The sequence below is a fragment of the Dendrobates tinctorius genome, unplaced genomic scaffold, assembly GCF_039654945.1.
Source record: "Dendrobates tinctorius isolate UK_male_01 unplaced genomic scaffold, ASM3965494v1 ptg000546l, whole genome shotgun sequence".
Classification (NCBI taxonomy): domain Eukaryota; kingdom Metazoa; phylum Chordata; class Amphibia; order Anura; family Dendrobatidae; genus Dendrobates; species Dendrobates tinctorius.
In genome coordinates this window covers 527560-548360 of record NW_027362204.1, presented here as the reverse complement: position 1 = coordinate 548360, position 20801 = coordinate 527560, and the positions used below count along the sequence as shown (strand labels likewise).

The window sequence follows — 20801 nt, the reverse complement described above, 5'->3', positions numbered from 1 at the left end:
GGCTCTGCCCGGTCACCCTTAGGTACCTTTCTACTCTCTAGAACTTAAGAGAACTCCACACTCTCCAGCTCTTCAGCATCAGGTTCTCTGTAGGCTTCACCATACTCAACAGCTTGACTCTGGTGGGATCTTTTTTGCTGAGGTGCGTGTTTAGCCCGCTACGTAGCTTTGAGGTAGCTTTTGGTGCCGCCAACGCGTTCCCGAGTGCCCGACGGCCCGCCGGTACAAATTTGGCGCAAATCGTAGAACACGAAAATTTCCGTCCCTTACCAGGCACTCAACCGCCGGCCCCTTTTCACGCCCATTTCACGCAGTTTACCGGGCGCTCAATTTTGACATTGGTCTGCAGTACCGCAATGAACACCAGGTGTCATCATTGTATTTTTTTTTTAATCAGAGACCACAAGGTGGCAGGATTGCCTTATTTAATAGAATGCTAATGTCTTTCAGTAAAGCTTTGCCTTAAATGACATTTTTAAATAGCTTTTTTGAAGGAACCGGCTGCAGGAACCCGGGGGCAGGTTGTCAGAGGCTGCAGGAGACCGGGGGCAGGTTGTCAGGGGGCTGCAGGAGACCGGGGGCAGGTTGTCAGAGGCTGCAGGAGACCGGGGGCAGGTTGTCAGGGGCTGCAGGAGACCGGGGGCAGGTTGTCAGAGGCTGCAGGAGACCGGGGGCAGGTTGTCAGGGGCTGCAGGAGACCGGGGGCAGGTTGTCAGGGGCTGCAGGAGACCGGGGGCAGGTTGTCAGGGGACTGCAGGAGACCGGGGGCAGGTTGTCAGGGGCTGCAGGAGACCGGGGGCAGGTTGTCAGAGGCTGCAGGAGACCGGGGGCAGGTTGTCAGGGGGCTGCAGGAGACCGGGGGCAGGTTGTCAGGGGCTGCAGGAGACCGGGGGCAGGTTGTCAGAGGCTGCAGGAGACCGGGGGCAGGTTGTCAGGGGCTGCAGGAGACCGGGGGCAGGTTGTCAGAGGCTGCAGGACACCGGGGGCAGGTTGTCAGGGGCTGCAGGAGACCGGGGGCAGGTTGTCAGGGGCTGCAGGACACCGGGGGCAGGTTGTCAGGGGCTGCAGGAGACCGGGGGCAGGTTGTTAGGGGCTGCAGGACACCGGGGGCAGGTTGTCAGGGGCTGCAGGAGACCGGGGGCAGGTTGTCAGGGGCTGCAGGAGACCGGGGGCAGGTTGTCAGGGGCTGCAGGAGACCGGGGGCAGGTTGTCAGGGGCTGCAGGAGACCGGGGGCAGGTTGTCAGGGGCTGCAGGAGACCGGGGGCAGGTCTGCCAGACTGAGTGTAACATAGGGCAGTGGAGTGGTAGGGGTAGGGAGATGTGTGACGCGGCCGGGCAGCTTGTCACTCAATCCCCTGTTCTCTGCACTGTGTGGCCGGTGGGCGGGTATGGGGGCGGGGCTATTTCCTTTTGTCGCCAGACATTCATCCCATTCATCCCCCTTGTGCCATGCTGTCTGGCCGGGGTGGGAGTCAGTGGTGTGCGTCCGGAGGAGGAAGGTCGGGTGTCAGCGCTCTGTGAGCCTGTGTGTGACATAGGGCAGTGGAGTGGGAGGGGCGGGGAGATGTGTGACGCGGCCGGGCAGCTTGTCACTCAATCCCCTGTTCTCTGCACAGTGTGGGCGGGGGCGGGGCCAGCGTCCTGTGAGGCCGGGTCACTGTCCATCTCGCCGGGCTCTGTGTGCTGTGGGAAATTTAAAGCTTGGAAGCCGCCTGCTGGTAAGTATGTACACCCCTATGGGCACCACCAATACATAGCTACTGTATGGGGTCAGCTGTGTGGGGCATGGTAGGGATACAGGCTGTCCCGGTGGGGTGGAGGGAGGGGAAGCTCAGCACAGTGTATGGGGTCAGCTGTGTGGGGCATGGCAGGGATACAGGCTGTCCCGGTGGGGTGGAGGGAGGGGAAGCTCAGCACAGTGTATGGGGTCAGCTGTGTGGGGCATGGCAGGGATACAGGCTGTCCCGGTGGGGTGGAGGGAGGGGAAGCTCAGCACAGTGTATGGGGTCAGCTGTGTGGGGCATGGCAGGGATACAGGCTGTCCCGGTGGGGTGGGGGGAGGGGAAGCTCAGCACAGTGTATGGGGTCAGCTGTGTGGGGCATGGCAGGGATACAGGCTGTCCCGGTGGGGTGGAGGGAGGGGTAGCTCAGCACAGAGTATGGGGTCAGCTGTGGGGGGCACGGCAGGGATACAGGCTGTCCAGTTGGGGTGGAGGGAGGGGATGCTCAGCACAGTATATGGGGTCAGCTGTGGGGGGCACGGCGGGGATACAGGCTGTCCCGGTGGGTGGGAGGGTGAGCTGACATGCAGGGGGCTGTGTTATCACTGCTGTGAACACTAGCAGGGCTTAGAATAGAAATAATAGTAAAATACAATAATTCGATAATTCATTTTTTTTTCTTTCCCTGTTTGTCATTAGCTAACAGAGCATAACCCACAGGTAACACTTGAGGAAGCCGCCACCGCGCGCTGTGTCTGCTGGAAACATACACTCATGGATGAAGATTCATATTTAATGTATTAATAGAATTAATAGGATTTAGAATAAAAATAATTTTAAAATTCAATAATTTCCTTTTTTTTTTCAACTAGTTAACAAGGCATCTCAGAGACTGAACTGGCTCCATGTGGCAAGGACAACAAATTTCCCTGCTGGACGACATCACGATGGAGGGACGATGCTCTCCGGCCTCCATCATAATGTGGACCAGCTAGCCTCTTCATCCTTTGTTTGGGTAAGTAAAAATCCATGTACGTATCGTCAAAGTAGCTGTCATGACACGTACATTCATGTATGTGTATACATGTATATACAGTCACCTGTCATGACACCAGAGAGCTGTGTGGCTCTGTAGCACTCTCCAGCACCACACAGCGTCCTACACAGCATTGCGGCCTGCCACAGCCTCCTCCGCCCTCTGACAACCTGCCCCCGGGCTCCTGCAGCCCCTGACAACCTGCCCCCGGGCTCCTGCAGCCCCTGACAACCTGCCCCCGGGCTCCTGCAGCCCCTGACAACCTGCCCCCGGGCTCCTGCAGCCCCTGACAACCTGCCCCCGGGCTCCTGCAGCCCCTGACAACCTGCCCCCGGGCTCCTGCAGCCCCTGACAACCTGCCCCCGGGCTCCTGCAGCCCCTGACAACCTGCCCCCTGGCAGTGCCGCAGAGTCCCTGGCAGTGCCGCAGAGTCCCTGGCAGTGCCGCAGAGTCCCTGGCAGTGCCGCAGAGTCCCTGGCAGTCTCACTCAGTGCCTGTGATAAGAGTGGTCCCTAAAATGTGGGGGGGCGCCGTGCCCTCACCCTCCGAAAAATCTCCCCTTCCATGCCAATTGGCACGTCGAGGGCCCGGTAAGCGACGGCCATTTGCCACGGTCGTTACCCGGTTCTCGACATGCCAATGCCATCAGGCAAGTCGAGGTCTGGGTAAGAAACGTGGCTATACCACGTATGTTACCGGGATCTAGATACTATCCTGTGGATGGAACGTGGGGGGGAGCTCGCGGTTCTGGGTCTGTTTCTCTTGAACCACAAGTCACAGCAACCCAGTTTTGGTGTCTTTTTCGTAGTGGAGACTCTCAGCTGTCCACCCTGGGAGCGACTAATGTCTGGCTCTTACGGCACGGGAGTGGTGGTCCTCAGAGCCAGGGCCTAGGTTCTCCGGAACCGCAAGTCGCAGCCGGGCGAAACGGGTCTTAAAATCTGGGGAATTCCCTCGGTTTTCATCCCCCAAAGTGGCTCGTCACTGTGCGCTTAGGCTAGCCGGCTCTCATCCTCAGTATGTCACATTCAACAGTGAGAGCCGGCTAATGGTGCAGGCTTGAGGGGGAACAAATGCCCAACAGAGCAGCACACAGCCCCAATAAATATTTCCCCACATCAGTCTGGTAATTAGATTTCAAATGACACCCCAGTGGCCCCTCTGGCTTTACCAGAAGTCGCACCAGGGGCCCAATATCTGATTTGGACAGCAGATTTGAAAAGACATTTTGAGGCCTTGGGTCGGTTTTGAGGTTCTGAAACCCCACAACTACCCAGCAGAAGGTACCAGGCCAACCAAACTTGGCAGGAAAATTGTCCAGGATGCCTCCTACAAACAGAGACATCACTTGTCCCCCTGCTGCCCAGGGAATTTGAATTCTGGGGTCAGAGCATGGCTGTCCATTGATGAAAAGGATCCTGGTGGTGCAGGCTTGAGGGGGAACAAATGCCCAACAGAGCAGCACACAGCCGCAATAAATGTTCCCTCACATCAGTATGGTAATTAGCTTTCAAATGACACCCCAGTGGCCCCTCTGGATTTTACAGAAGTCGCACCAGGGGCCCAATATCTGATTTGGACAGCAGATTTGAAAAGACATTTTGAGGCCTTGGGTCGGTTTTGAGGTTCTGAAACCCCACAACTACCAAGCAGAAGGTACCAGGCCAACCAAACTTGGCAGGAATATTCTCCAGGATGCCTCCTTCAAACAGAGTCATAACTTGTCCCCCTGCTGCCCAGGGAATTTGATTTCAGGGGGTCAGAGCATGGCTGTCCATGGATAAAAATGGTCCTGGTGGTGCAGGCTTGAGGGGGCACAAATGCCCAACAGAGCAGCACACAGCCCCAATAAATGTTCCCTCACATTTGTGTGGTAATTTGCTTTCAATTAACACCCCAGTGGCCCCTCTGGCTTTACCAGAAGTCGCACCAGGGGCCCAATATCTGATTTTGACAGGATGCCTCACAGAGACATCACTTTTCCCCCTGCTCCCCATCGAATTTGATTTCCTACCAAGTTTGGTTGGCCTGGTACCTTCTGCTGGGTAGTTGTGGGGTTTCAGAACCTCAAAACCGACCCAAGGCCTCAAAATGTCTTTTCAAATCTGCTGTCCAAATCAGATATTGGGCCCCTGGTGCGACATCTGGTAAAGCCAGAGGGGCCACTGGGGTGTCATTTTAAAGCTAATTACCAGACTGATGTGAGGGAACATTTATTGGGGCTGTGTGCTGCTCTGTTAGGCATTTGTGCCCCCTCAAGCCTGCACCACCAGGATCCTTTTCATCAATGGACAGCCATGCTCTGACCCCAGAATTCAAATTCCCTGGGCAGCAGGGGGACAAGTGATGTCTCTGTTTGTAGGAGGCATCCTGGACAATTTTCCTGCCAAGTTTGGTTGGCCTGGTACCTTCTGCTGGGTAGTTGTGGGGTTTCAGAACCTCAAAACCGACCCAAGACCTCAAAATGTCTTTTCAAATCTGCTGTCCAAATCAGATATTGGGCACCTGGTGCGACCTCTGTTAAAGCCAGAGGGACCACTGGGGTGTCATTTGAAAGCTAACTACCAGACTGATGTGAGGGAACATTTATTGGGGCTGTGTGCTGCTCTGTTGGGCATTTTTTCCCCCTCAGGCCTTCACCACCTGAATCCTTTTCATCAGTGGACAGCCATCCTCTGACCCCTGAATTCAAATTCCCTGGGCAGCAGGGGGACAAGTGATGTCTCTGTTTGAAGGAGGCATCCTGGACAATATTCCTGCCAAGTTTGGTTGGCCTGGTACCTTCTGCTGGGTAATTGTGAGGTTTCAGAAGCTCAAAACCGACCCAAGGCCTCAAAATGTCTTTTCAAATCTGCTGTCCAAATCAGATATTGGGCCCCTGGTGCGACTTCTGGTAAAGCCAGAGGGGCCACTTGGGTGTCATTTGAAAGCTAATTACCAGACTGATGTGAGGGAACATTTATTGGGGCTGTGTGCTGCTCTGTTGGGCATTTGTTCCCCCTCAAGCCTGCACCACCAGGATCCTTTTTTATCAATGGACAGCCATGCACTGACCCCAGAAATCAAATTCCCTGGGCAGCAGGGGGACAAGTGATGTCTCTGTTTGTAGGAGGCATCCTGGACAATATTCCAATATGAAACGTGAATATACTACGTGTGTTACCGGGCTCTCGATACTATCCTTTGGATGGAACGTGGGGGGAGCTCGCGGTTCTGGGTCTGTTTCTCTTGAACCACAAGTCACAGCAACCCAGTTTTGGTGTCTTTTTCATAGCGGAGACTCTCAGCAGTCCACCCTGGGAGCGACTAATGTCTGGCGCTTACGGCACGGGAGTGGTGGTCCTCAGAGCCAGGGCCTAGGTTCTCCGGAACCGCAAGTCGCAGCCGGGCGAAACGGGTCTTAAAATCTGGGGAATTCCCTCGGTTTTCATCCCCCAAAGTGGCTCGTCACTGTGCGCTTAGGCTGCGGAGCTACCCAGCAAAAAGATGAAAACGTCGGCCATTTTGACAGGGAGCGGGGGGTGCGAAACATTTTCCCCCTGGCATGTGATATGTCAATCGAATAGAGAATTTCACCCAGAAAACAATGGCGTGCTTTTTTTCCACGTTGCGTTAGTGGTTTTCGATTTAATGTGGCGTTTTACTTTTGTTTTAGGCAAAATGAATGATATTCTCCAAAAGTGCCAGCGAGAAGAGGGGGCCCTGAAATGTGTGGGGGGGCACCGTGCCCTCACCCTCCGAAAGATCTAGTGGCCGACTGCCACCGCCACGGAGATATGATCGATTTCCAATGCATGTCTACAAGAAAAACATGCCAAAACTTCGAGGGTTCAATGGTCTGATGCTAGCCCTTTTACGGGAAGAAATCCCAAGGTGTGCCCTTCAAATAGACACCAAAAGCATGTGGCTGCAAATTGTGGTTCCAGAGAAATGAGACCAAGACCTCCGGCACCCAAGGTTCAATGCAAATTGGATGGTCAAGGCCTGGTTAACGAACGGGGCGTGTATGCGGCTGTTACCCGGATCTCGATATAGTAATTTAAATGGAACGGAGATACCACTTTGATTAGGTGGTTACACTTCCTCTTGTACCTAGGTGGCACAAGAAGACGTGGAGCTGCCTTTTTCTTGCAGTGACTAGGGTTCGAATCCTTTTATTGTTTAACTCAATATTTATTTTTCTATTTCTTTAAGGGGTGTGTTCTTAAACTTGAGTAGTGACAGCACAGCCAATCATGATGAGGAGGAAGTTGAGGTGAGGATTTGAATATGGGGCATGTCTTTACTTGCTTTCAAACTGCCTACGAGGAAAGATGGCTGAGAGACAAACTGTAAGTACATAAATCAGCAACCCGGTTTTGGTGTCTATTTGAAGTGCAGTGCCTGGGCTTTCTTCCCCTAAAAGTGCTAGTGTCCAGGGCTTATGAAGGCAGAGCAGTGACCCCAGATTTTGGGCATTTTTTTTCTCATAGATATGCATTGGAAAGTGGATAAGGGTGGTCCGTTTTGGGCAAATTTCTCTGGAATTCAAGTCACTGCAGGGCAGTGAGGGTCTTAAAATTTGTGGGAGACTCTGTACTCACCCTGTTAAAGATCTAGATTCTGTGTGCATCAGCCACGGAGATATAATCGCTTAGCTCCCTATGATGAATCCCATTAATTTAGGACTTTGACAATTTTTTCACCTACAAATTACCAGAAGTCCTAAATGAATGGCATAGTAGGAAAAGCGCACTGGCAAATAGTACATGTGTTGATGAGCATGCTTCCTATAATTTATAGCATTTTTTACAGAGAGGCTTCAAAATGGCACATGCTCTGAAGTACAATTCGAATTGACCCAGATTCCTTGTCCTTAACTATGTGCACATGCTGCGGATTATGTGCGGATTCATCCGCGCGGATTTTGTAAAATCCGCAGGTGAAACCGCAGGTCAAAAGACCTGCGGATTGCTCTGCGGTTTTGCCCTGCGGTTTTTCATCTCCTCAATGGAGGAGATGGCAAACCGCAGGAGAATCCGCAGAAAGAATTGACATGTCAATTCTTTCTGCGGATTGAAAACCGCAGATAATCCGCGAGGAAAATTCCGCACCGTCTGCACTGCGGTTTTTGATTCCCATAGGGAATCATGGTACTGTACACCGCAGCAAAAACTGCTGCGGGTCCGCAGCGGCCAAAACCGCTGCGGAACCGCAGCAAAATCCGCAGCGTGTGCACACAGCCTAAGATGTCTTTATTTTTTGTAGGATTTTGCACACTACAATTATGAAGAATCATTGGTCCATGTTTCCCAAAAAAGAGGTGGGTTGAATCATAAAAGAACATGAGGCTGTGGTGTCACATGCAATATTTAATAGCATTTCATATTCGGTTTCAGCTATTTCTGATGTAATGGTGAAAAAGTGAAGCGTTCCAGGGAGGTGGAGGTGTTTACCATACAGGTAATGTTCTGCTCACATATTCATCCACGTTCCCATTTGTTCTCCATCCTCTTAACCACATTACTCTCTCTGTAGGTCAGAGGTTGGCGTCGGTACAGAATGTTAAAACTGATAAACGATGCCCTGGAACATCAGGATGAAGCATACCAGTTGAAACCCAAGGTACGGAGTCCTGTTAAATTACTTTTACGCGGGATGATTTATCAGGCTATTACGCCCATCTAGCACCTCGATTGTCAATGTGACTTTACACACAACTATTAAGCAACTGTCGCTCAGTAGTCGGTGATGAGCGACTATCGTTCCAATTGTGCACGACCACACACCGGACACTAAATGATATTCCCTCAGTCACTCAGATCATGCAGTGTTGTTTTGTTTGGCTGAGTACATGCTATCGCCAGTATTTCATTAGCACACTGGCTGGGGAACAGTTCCAGTCTTTTGTCTGCACTGCATTAGCACTGTGAAGAGGTTTGTACTACACCACGATGCATGACACTTCACCAAATAGCACTCCGGTATATGATAAAAGGGTTAAACGCTCACCCGAATGCTGACCGAGGCATCCTGCAGTACTTCAGGACCTTCAACAGCATCAGAGATCATTTGATCTCCAACATCATTGAAGGTCCTGCAAGAAGCCTCATTGAGCAGCGGTGTCATTCAGGTGTGTAAAGCCAGCCCTTTGATTTAAAAAAAAAAAGTGACAATGAACACTGAGCAACTTCTAGATCAGCAATCTTGGGCAGAAAACAAGTATTTTGCTCTGAAGGTACACAGCCTATCAGTACAGGATCCATTAAAGTTGTTCACTGACTGGGGTGGGAGGTGGTAGGGGAGGTAGTGAAGAAAAAATAAAATAAAATCAGTTGGAAAAAAAACTTGCACATCTCCACAGCCAGGTTGTCTACATTCAACCCTTCTGATTGCAGGCACAGACATCTCAGAACCTCCCATATAACAAAGGAGATAAGAGTTGGTGTGTAGAAAACATTGCTATGCGGAGGGGTAGACATTACATTTTTATAAAATAAAATGAGCAAACTCCACATAGCAAAGTTTTCTACAGCCCTTAACTTGTTATCTCCTTTCCTATCTGCTACTATTGTGACCTGACTCGCAGCCTAAGGCTATGTGCACACGGGGAAAATCCTCCTGCGGATTTTTCTGCGCAGAATTCACGAAATCCGCAGGTCAAATGAGCTGCATTTTTCCTGCGGATTTCTTCCTTTTTTAGTGCAGTTTTGATGCGGTTTTTCAGTGCGGTTTTCCCCCTGGGGTTTTTGAGAATGGGGAGATAGAAAACCGCACAAAAGAAGTCACATGCAGTTGTTTGAAAACCGCACACCCACTTTCTGCAGCGTCTGCACAGATTTTTTTTTTTCCATAGATTTACATGCTACTGTAAATCACTGTGCGGTTCTGCGGGAAAAATGCATCGTGTGCACATGGCCTAAAAGCATCTTTGATTACAGTATATAATGTATAATATTTTGTGGGTGACAATGTTGCCGAGGTGCCATACCAGACTGTCACTATGTATAATGTTGCACTGTGCAATATTGATCAAATTTTTTTCTCTCCCCAGTTTGGATACGGTTTCACAAATTGGCAATAATGAAGATGGAGAAAGGAAGCTATGCCATTGCTGTAAAGCACAGGAATAAGACCAAATATAGTTTTATGTTTGTTTCTCTAAATAACATGACGTTTGCTTTGGTTTTGTTCCCTTTTCTATAGTATAGTGGTGATATGAATATGTTATGTACATGTCAGCATACCCTGTGGACTTTTTCTACTGTGAATTTTAGGAGCTTGACACTTGCACAATGAATAATGATGAGGTGTCCGTGTGACCAGAGGTTACAGAATGCAATTGTACCCATTGTATCTGATGAGGTTATTCTCATATGTGTTTTTCTGTCACAGGCCAGAAAAAGGAGATGAAAGTAGAATGGTCCTGGATAATCAGACAGTGCATGCACTAGGGCTCATGCCTTGTCTTTCAGGCAACTAACTCACAGCTATGTGAATACAGCTACAAGCAAGCTAAAGTACTTAATGACTAGTAGGGAGTGAGAGGTGCTATAAAAGTACAGAGTACCTGAAGGCCATGAGTACAAAGATGGCTTTACAAACCCTAATACCATTAAACAAGTCTTCTATAGCCCACACACAACTACAACATAGCCAGCTTAAATAATATTTTATTGAATTAAAACGAAAGCTCAAACTGTTAAAAATATAATTCAAATAAGAGTGCATTTACTCAGGCAATTAATCCAGTGACATTGTCAAGGGATGGGCCTTAAATTTATCAGCTCAGATCCCTGTGCATAGTCCTCACTTTGGCCATGATGCCAGAGCAATTGACAGGTTTTTTTCATCATTGCTGATAGCCCTAGGCCTTAAAAGCGTACAAATTTTTATATATATATATTTACTGTGACAGATCTGTCACTTCTCTGTGTGCGAAATTCACAGTAAATATGCAGGTGACTACATTGCATATTTACTGCAACGTGTACCAGTTTTACGTGCAAGAACCATCCATACGCATGTGTGGCTCAGCCCTTGGAATCCCCTGTTTCTTTCCAATGTGTGTGTGTAATATATATATATATATATATATATATATATATATATATATATATATATATATATATATATATATATATACACACACACATTGGAAAGAAACAGGGGATTCCAAGGGCTGAGCCACACATGCGTATGGATGGTTCTTGCACATAAAACTGGTACACGTTGCAGTAAATATGCAATGTAGTCACCTGCATATTTACTGTGAATTTTGCACACAGAGAAGTGACAGATCTGTCACTTCTGTGTTTTAACCCTGTAACATCTTATCTGATATACCAGCACAGATGTTACAGGTGGATGGGGCATCAAGGGTTAATTACTTACCTCCTTCTGCACACTTATTGCAGGATACACACGGATTTTGTGTGCATTCCACATTTGCAGAAATCACACAAAACACTTGATAACAATATGCATGTGTGGATGGGCCACAAGTTTGAAGACCCCCCCCTGAATATATATATATAAAAAGTTTAGTTACGCTTTAACAATACACTAGAATAAAAACCATTAGTTTAATAAACAAAAACATTGCAGAGCAGCAACATGCACATTATTTAAAAGACTAAATTTCACCTGCAAAAGAGAAAAAAAAAAGTTAGAATAGACTCAATTAAAGGTGAACTATAGTATTAGAAGAACAGCTGCCTCCTTGCAAAAAACTGCCACTTCCAAACTGGCGTTAAGTGAAGTCATGATGCTCAGCTCCATTGAACTCAATAGAGCTGAGCCTCAATATCACATATTTCTGGAAGCTGTTTTTCTGTTGCTAGAGTACCCACCTAAAACGCAAACAAAAATGAACTTTAACTTCGGAGTCTCTTCAGCATGACCACAGGGTTCATATTCCATCTCCTCATCTGCGATGTACTTGTTTCTTTAGTGCTTAGAAGGAAAAAGGAATGATGTTACAACTGAAAGATATGCATAAAAAAATCCACACTTCTAGAATACTGGCACTCAGCCAAAGTACAGTAATGCTTCACAGAAATGCTGCAAAGTGTTACTATGCTTTAAGGTTTTTCCATGAGTCCTGGCTATCACATTAAAGGGTGAGCGCCGGTGGCAGGATTTTTTTTTTCTTCCAATGTTATCCCCTATCCATAGAATAGTTTTTAAAGTTCCATACAATAGAATTATCTACAGTTTCAAACTCAGTGGCTGGTGTGGCTAGTCCCTGACAAGTACAGTAAGAATTTAATATAAATAGAAGTGTTCAATAATTACCTTGAAGAGCTCCTTTTCTGGTTCTGCCTCATGGAACGTGTCTGCATGAGAAAGGACGGGGAAGGTACATGTGCCCTGAAATGAATACATTAGTATTAAAAGCTGGTAATGAGTGCATCCATTAGCTTGGCACCATGGTATTGGAGTAAAGGTATTTTCACCTTGCACTCGAAGTCTCTTCATGCTCACTCTCCAGTTCTTCGGGAATCAGTTCTGGTATCTGGGAACTGTGGACTGCAGCTGTCTGGTCTCTTCTTCCCCTGGTGTTCTCTTCTGCAACCCTTTAGGGGAATCAAAAAGAAGAAAAAAAGAAGTCTTTGTCAAGTTTATTTCAAAGCATGTATTATTTTCATTTCACAATAAAATACCTTGAAGTGCTGGCTGTGGCTTCTTGACTCGCTGACTTCCGTGCTTCCATCAGTAGGCTTTGTCCATGGCAAATGTCATCCATGTTCTTTTCCCGGTAGTTCCTGTCCGCTGTAAGATTTGAATGTGCCAAATACCTGGCGACCAGACGTTGTTGCACGTCAGTACATCTTGAGAGAGTCCAGGATTCAAGCACTTTTCTAACCATCTGGCTGGTGACTATGGGGAGATGAAACCTAAAAAAAAAAAAAAAATTTTATATATATATATATATATATATATATATATACACTACATGTAGAGACTAAGTTGTATGACTTTTAATAATCTTACTTCCTGTGAAAACGGTTCATATCATTGGTTATGTTTTTTGTAGAGGAGACTCTCGGCTGTCCACCCTGGGAGCGACTAATGTCTGGCGCTTACGGCACGGGAGTGGTGGTCCTCAGAGCCAGGGCCTAGGTTCTCCGGAACCGCAAGTCGCAGCCGGGCGAAACGGGTCTTGAAATCTGGGGAATTCCCTCGGTTTTCATCCCCCAAAGTGGCTCGTCACTGTGCGCTTAGGCTACGGAGCTACCCAGCAAAAAGATGAAAACGTCGGCCATTTTGACAGGGAGCGGGGGGTGCGAAACATTTTCCCCCTGGCGTGCGATATGTCAATCGAATAGAGAATTTCACCCAGAAAACAATGGCGTGTTTTTTTTCCACGTTGCGTTAGTGGTTTTCGATTTAATGTGGCGTTTTACTTTTGTTTTAGGCAAAATGAATGATATTCTCCACTAACAAAGTGCCAGCGAGAAGAGGGGGCCCTGAAATGTGTGTGTGTGTGTGTGGGGGGGTGCGCCCGTGCCCTCACCCTCCGAAAAATCTCCCCTTCCATGCCAATTGGCACGTCGAGGGCCCGGTAAGCGACGGCCATTTGCCTCGGTCGTTACCCGGTTCTCTACATGCTAATGCCATCAGGCAAGTCGAGGTCTGGGTAGGAAACGTGGCTATACCACGTGTGTTACCGGGATCTCGATACTATCCTTTGGATGGAACGTGGGGGGGAGCTTGCGGTTCTGGGTCTGTTTCTCTTGAACCACAAGTCACAGCAACCCAGTTTTGGTGTCTTTTTCGCAGAGGAGACTCTCAGCAGTCCACCCTGGGAGCGAGTAATGTCTGGCGCATGTAGACAGATGATGATTTTAGCCGGGGGGAGCACGCTATGACCCCCTGATTGCCAATTCCTCTGTGTTCAGGGGCCCCATTGAGGTAGCCCCTTTTAGGTAGCAGTCTGAAGAACGTGTGTGCAAAATTTGGGGTTGCTGGCACCTTCCCCTCTGGAGTTGTGGGGTCTGAGGCCCCAGAAAGCTGATCCAGACAGATCATTCTTTAGGAGGGCTGGTTCTTTTTGAGCTTTCGGGGTCCCCTGATCGGCTTCTGGGCATGCTAGCGGGGCGCACGAGGTGGCGTTGGAAAGCTTAGGACCTGCTCTGGGCTTGATAACAGGTCCTGGGGCCGTGAAGTACTCCCCTGGAATTTTTTTACCCTTTATAGCATGTAGACAGATGATGATTTTAGCCGGGGGGAGCACGCTATGACCCCCTGATTGCCAATTTCTCTGTGTTCAGGGGCCCCATTGAGGTAGCCCCTTTTAGGTAGCAGTCTGAAGAACGTGTGTGCAAAATTTGGGGTTGCTGGCACCTTCCCCTCGGGAGTTGTGGGGTCTGAGGCCCCAGAAAGCTGATCCAGGCAGATCATACTTTAGGAGGGCTGGTTCTTTTTGCGCTTTCGGGGTCCCCTCATCGGCTTCTGCGCATGCAAGCGGGGCGCACGAGGTGACGTTGGAAAGCTTAGGACCTGCTCTGGGCTTGATAACAGGTCCTGGGGCCGTGAAGTACTCCCCTGGAATTTTTTTACCCTTTATAGCACGTAGACAGATGATGATTTTAGCCGGGGGGAGCACGCTATGACCCCCTGATTGCCAATTTCTCTGTGTTCAGGGGCCCCATTGAGGTAGCCCCTTTTAGGTAGCAGTCTGAAGAACGTGTGTGAAAAATTTGGGGTTGCTGGCACCTTCCCCTCGGGAGTTGTGGGGTCTGAGGCCCCAGAAAGCTGATCCAGGCAGATCATACTTTAGGAGGGCTGGTTCTTTTTGCGCTTTCGGGGTCCCCTGATCGGCTTCTGGGCATGCTAGCGGGGCGCACGAGGTGGCGTTGGAAAGCTTAGGACCTGCTCTGGGCTTGATAACAGGTCCTGGGGCCGTGAAGTACTCCCCTGGAATTTTTTTACCCTTTATAGCATGTAGACAGATGATGATTTTAGCCGGTGGGAGCACGCTATGACCCCCTGATTGCCAATTCCTCTGTGTTCAGGGGCCACATTGAGGTGCCCCCTTTTAGGTAGCAGTCTGAAGAACGTGTGTGCAAAATTTGGGGTTGCTGGCACCTTCCCCTCGGGAGTTGTGGGGTCTGAGGCCCCAGAAAGCTGATCCAGGCATATCATTCTTTAGGAGGGCTGGTTCTTTTTGAGCTTTCGGGGTCCCCTGATCGGCTTCTGGGCATGCTAGCGGGGCGCACGAGGTGGCGTTGGAAAGCTTAGGACCTACTCTGGGCTTGATAACAGGTCCTGGGGCCGTGAAGTACTCCCCTGGAATATTTTTACCCTTTATAGCATGTAGACAGATGATGATTTTAGCCAGGGGGAGCACGCTATGACCCCCTGATTGCCAATTTATCTGTGTTCAGGGGCCCCATTGAGGTACCCCATTTTAGGTAGCAGTCTGAAGAACGTGTGTGCAAAATTTGGGGTTGCTGGCACCATCCCCTCGGGAGTTGTGGGGTCTGAGGCCCCAGAAAGCTGATCCAGGCAGATCATTCTTTATGAGGGCTGGTTCTTTTTGCGCTTTCGGGGTCCCCTGATCGGCTTCTGGGCATGCTAGCGGGGCGCACGAGGTGGCGTTGGAAAGCTTAGGACCTGCTCTGGGCTTGATAACAGGTCCTGGGGCCGTGAAGTACTCCCCTGGAATTTTTTTACCCTTTATAGCATGTAGACAGATGATGATTTTAGCCGGGGGGAGCACGCTATGACCCCCTGATTGCCAATTTGTCTGTGTTCAGGGGCCCCATTGAGGTACCCAATTTTAGGTAGCAGTCTGAAGAACGTGTGTGCAAAATTTGGGGTTGCTGGCACCTTCCCCTCGGGAGTTGTGGGGTCTGAGGCCCCAGAAGGCTGATCCAGGCAGATCATACTTTAGGAGGGCTGGTTCTTTTTGCGCTTTCGGGGTCCCCTGATCGGCTTCTAGAATTTCACCCAGAAAACAATGGCGTGTTTTTTTTCCACGTTGCGTTAGTGGTTTTCGATTTAATGTGGCGTTTTACTTTTGTTTTAGGCAAAATGAATGATATTCTCCACTAACAAAGTGCCAGCGAGAAGAGGGGGCCCTGAAATGTGTTTGTGTGTGTGTGTGGGGGGGGGGGTGCGCCCGTGCCCTCACCCTCCGAAAAATCTCCCCTTCCATGCCAATTGGCACGTCGAGGGCCCGGTAAGCGACGGCCATTTGCCACGGTCGTTACCCGGTTCTCGACATGCCAATGCCATCAGGTATCTGGTCACACACGGTATCTGGTCACAGGAGCAGGACCCAAGACAGAGAAGCTGCGTCCCTCTAGACCTACCATGTGTGCGGCGTCGCTGCTGCGAACGCCAAGAAGGGCTGCAACTGCAGCACAGCGTAGGACACTGCCGCTCGACGACAAAGCCAGATAGCAAGCGCAATGTCAGAAGCTAGCATAGCGGTGCGGTGTGCACAGTAGCTTAAGGCTTGCCACTGACTGGCGCAGACTGCTAAACTAATACCCTATCACCATGCGTAATATCAGAGGGAAGGGGTTTCAAATGAGTCAGTCACCAGAATCATACATCCATCACCATTCACACATAGCAAGTATAGCCTATACTAGCGCATGGCGGAACAGCCATGTGTTCCATGAGCATGCCCAGTAAGAGGACAGAAGGACTTAGCCTCAGGAGAGATTTGCTGCAAGGCAATCTCCTCTGCAGTGGAAATATAGGAGGAGAGTGCAGAATGTGAGGATCTGTATCCCTGCTGAGTAAACGCAGAAATCCGACTCCTAACATTACCCCCCTCCTAGGGCACCCCCTCCCTGAGCCTTACGATCCACCTACTTGTGCCCGTAAGAGGTATAAGGCCTCAGACTCGTCCGCAGGCAAGTCTGATGTCCCGGTAGATGACAGAGAGGCCCGGGACATGTGGAAGGCCTCAGGGGTGGCAAGATCGCCAGGTCTGAAAAGGGGCCCGTGGGAGACAGCGGGAGCGGAAGTTACAGTGGAACGCAGTGGAACGCCACCGTGTGGCAGGCGTCTCCGATCTTCGCTTAAGGAAGCTATTCCGAGCACAAAAGGCGCAGGCCCGAATATATTTTTTAACATCCTGAGCCCTGTGCGGCCACCAGTAAGACCCTGCCAGGAGTTTTGTGGTCTGCATATAGCCACAGTGACCACCTCTCCAGGATGAGTGTGCCCAGGCAAGAACCTTTGGCCGAAGGTGGGGAGGAACAAGGGCCTTACCCGGCGGTACAGAATTTGGCCTTTGCGGGGCACTGTTGTTTTGAGACACCGCGTGTTGACAAATAAGACCACGACTGGAGTCTTGTGCCAGACACGCCTGGAGAACGGTGCGAGACACCTCCATGGGCTCTGGGGGTGGAACCTCTGGCTCGGGTAGTTCCAGAGGCTCAAAAAAATTGGGAGCCGGAGTAACCTTCCGTTTGGATTGAGCACGCTCCATACCGCGCTCCAAAAAACAGAGGTCAATGCGGGTGGAAATGGCAATCAGTTCTTCCAAACTGGCAGGAACGTCTCTAGTGGAAAGAGCATCTTTAATGTGCTCCACCAAACCTCTCCAAAACACAGAGATGAGGGCTTTATCGGACCACTCCAACTCGGAAGCAAGTGTCCGAAAACGGACGGCATACTGACTAACCGAGAGAGCACCCTGAGTCAAAGCAAGAAGCTGAAGAGAGGTATCGTGCGTGACCTGTGGACCGAGGAAGACCTGCTTAATAGCTGTTAGAAAGTGAGCAGCGGTCCGGACTTCTGGGTCACCACGCTTCCATAGTGGCGTAGCCCACACCAACGCTTTGCCCGACAGCAGGGAAACAATAAACCACACCTTGGCCCGTTGCGTAGGGAATCGCGCAGCCAGTAATTCCAGCTGAATGGAGCACTGGCTGATGAAACCCCTACAGGAGGCGCCATCGCCATAAAATTTATCAGGCAACGGGAGGCGGGTAACTGTCAGCGCGGGGGAGGACGTGGACATACGGGAAACTGCGTCTGTGATTGCCTTTACAGCAGCTTCGGTGGATTGTGCAGCTGAGAGAGCCCCCTCAAGAGTGGCCAGCCGGCCCTCAAGCTGCCGAATACACTGTAAGAGTTGCTGCTGTTCTGCCATCACTAGCCAGACCCTGGCGCTAGTATAATGTTAGGAACGGTGGAACACACTAAATAAAAATAAATAATAAAGTGCGTTCGCTGCTCAGGGTCCACCGCGCAGTAGGTGTAACAACCTGAGTGATGACAGAGGAGCAATATGGCGGTATGATACACATGGGTTCAACGTCACCCGAAGTGCGCAGAGCAGGCTCTGTTCACACACAGAGGTGCCGCAACAAAAACATACAAAACACTGAACCTGTTATTGACACAGGCTTCAGATAGCATACAAAATGCTGAACCTGTTAGTGACACAGGCTTCAGGTAAATGCACACTCGGTATCTGGTCACAGGAGCAGGACCCAAGACAGAGAAGCTGCGTCCCTCTAGACCTACCGTGTTTGTGGCATCGCTGCTGCGAACGCGAAGAAGGGCTGCAACTGCAGCGCGACGTAGGACACTGCTGCTCGACGACAAAGCCAGATAGCAAGCACGATATCGGACGCTAGCATAGCGGTGCGGTGTGCACAGTGGCTTAAGGCTTGCCTCTGATTGGCGCTGACTGCTAAACTAATACCATATCACCATGCGTAATATCAGAGGGAAGGAGTTTCAAATGAGTCAGTCACCAGAATCATACATCCATCACCATTCACACATAGCAAGTATAGCCTATACTAGCGCATGGCAGAACAGCCATGTGGGTCGCCCTCCCAGGGCTGTTGGGTACTCGGTACCAGGCTGGTCTCTCAGAGGGGAATGTCACAGCAGCGGTGAACCGGTTCGTGGCCCTGGTCACCCATGTAAAAGGGATGAAGTGATGGAATAAAGTTTATGAGTGAATGATTTGTGACGACACTTGTGGTGTTCGGCAATGAAGGTGTTAAGCCGACGCTGCAGACAGATCCTTTGGGACAGATGGTGGGGTGCAGCAAAGATGGGGTGGCCCTCTACAGTCAGGGCTGTAGTGCCATGCCAGAGCAGATGAAGAGGGTAGGTGTTGAGGAAGAGGGTGTAGTGTTTGGCACAGAGATGTAGCAGTGCTGGAGAGTTTGCAGGAAGAAGGCAAGGACACAACAGGGTGCAGTTTCTTTACCTTTACTTTGCTTGGCAAATGCAGTCCAGGGTCCAGATTACAGATGGCACAGGAGCTGGCTAGCCTGGAAGCAACTTAGGAATCTCTCTAGGCAGATGGGTTGTGTAGTCTCCTTCCTAGCGCTTAGTTTTAGGTACTTGCAGTACTGTGTTGCACTGAAGTTCCACTTGCTTATTCTCTTTAGAACTCCCTCGTATGACAGACAGCTGTAGCCTTTCTCTTCTGCCTCACACGTCGCTGTTGTGCCTCCGAGTCTTATGTGGAATAGAGCATTTACAGCTTCCTATTCCTCCGGTTTCTGTTGCAGGACCATCAGTGTCCATACAGCCTTGGATACCGGACTCCATATAATGCGCTATAACTGGGAATGAGCCTGAACTCTCTGCTTAATCCCCCAGCTCTTCTCCTCATGTCCACACACATTGCCCTCCTCATACAAACTCCTAATTTCCCCTTCCTGGACCTCAGAGAGCAGCTCTTCCCCCAGTTTTGGGTTCAGAGCTCCCTCTGCTGGGCTGGAATGAGAACTGTGTTGTGTGTTGTGATTAACTGTCAGAGTGATCCTTTATTGCTTCCAAGCACGACATCACACTCCCTAGGAGGAAGGTAATGCCACTGTGGCGACCATACTCCTGGGGATGCCACATTCCCCCCTAGTGCAAGTCAGTACTCCTGGACTGAAGGGAAAACATGTAAACATATAAACAATTATAGATATAACAAGATTTTTAAAAAAATGAAAAATTACAAAAACCAAAGCTGAAAAATAGTCCTAATGATGATTAGTCCATGCGTCAATGTCCATGGTGCAATTCCTGAGCAAGATGGTGAACTATTTACAAGTAGAGTTCTGACCACACATAGTCCTGTGGTCCAATCGTCCATCAAAACAAAATAAGATCTTCAAAAAGTTTCTTGCAGAGTCTCTGTAGGCACATAAACTTCAACAGTTGCATATTTACATTTTAACAATTACAAAACTTATCTATTTGCGGAACCTTAAGGGTGGAATACCTTGGGTACTACGGACAGACCTACATAGCACTGGTGTTGTTGGGGAACTTACTGGATGCCTTGTGTTAACTACTGGTGTAGTGTGTGCTGTACTGGCTACAATACTGGTGCTTCTGCGTAGCACAGGAATACTAGATTTCCTAGGACCACTTCTACACACTGTGGGCATGACAAATTCACCACTGGCAGGGTGAGAATTCTCTTGTTCCACTGCTGGTGTAGCATCCACTGCTTGTACATGCTGGTTTTCAGGGTGGTCATGAGTAACTTCTTGCACTACCAGTTGGGGAAAGGTCAAAACTGGCACCAGTATGGCATTATTTGCTCTAGTCCAATTTGCAGGGAATTCTCCAAGTACAGTGCTGACCTTTTTTTCTTCCTCTATGGGCTGAAGGTTGTTTTGTTCTTCCATTCTGTCCTTTAGTTGGTCAGGGCACAGTTTCAGATGATCCCTCGATACTGCTGATGAGGTTTCTCCTCCATCCTTACTGATAAGGCACACTTTAGTGTTGTCGAAGTTTGATGGTAAGACGGTGTAGGGTTCAGCTTCCCATTGGTCATCCAATTTATGCATCCTTCTTTCCCTCTTTAAGACTTGTTCTCCTGGTGACAAGGGAACTGCAGGTGCATGTTGATTGTAGTTCTTTTCTGTTTTTGTCTCGCCTGAGCTACTCTTTTCTACACACTCTTGTACTCTACGGTACTGTTCTGCCGCTCCGTATCCCAGTCAGCATCTGGTGATGTTACCTCAGGTATCAGGACTCCCATATCCAAATCAATAGGCAGCTTGCCAGGCCTCGCTCTCATTAGGTAGGCTGGAGTGCAGTTGGTGGAATTCACAGAAATGTGATT

General features: G+C 49.5%; 1 long non-coding RNA gene across 1 annotated transcript; it reads left to right on the top strand.

Moving 5' to 3' along the window:
* Positions 1-1271: 1271 nt before the first annotated feature.
* Positions 1272-10706, top strand: LOC141078370 (uncharacterized). Its single transcript, XR_012227826.1, has 5 exons — positions 1272-1719; positions 2595-2737; positions 6953-8200; positions 8276-8362; positions 9792-10706. It is a non-coding gene; the product is annotated as an uncharacterized lncRNA (long non-coding RNA).
* The last annotated feature ends 10095 nt before the right edge of the window (positions 10707-20801 follow it).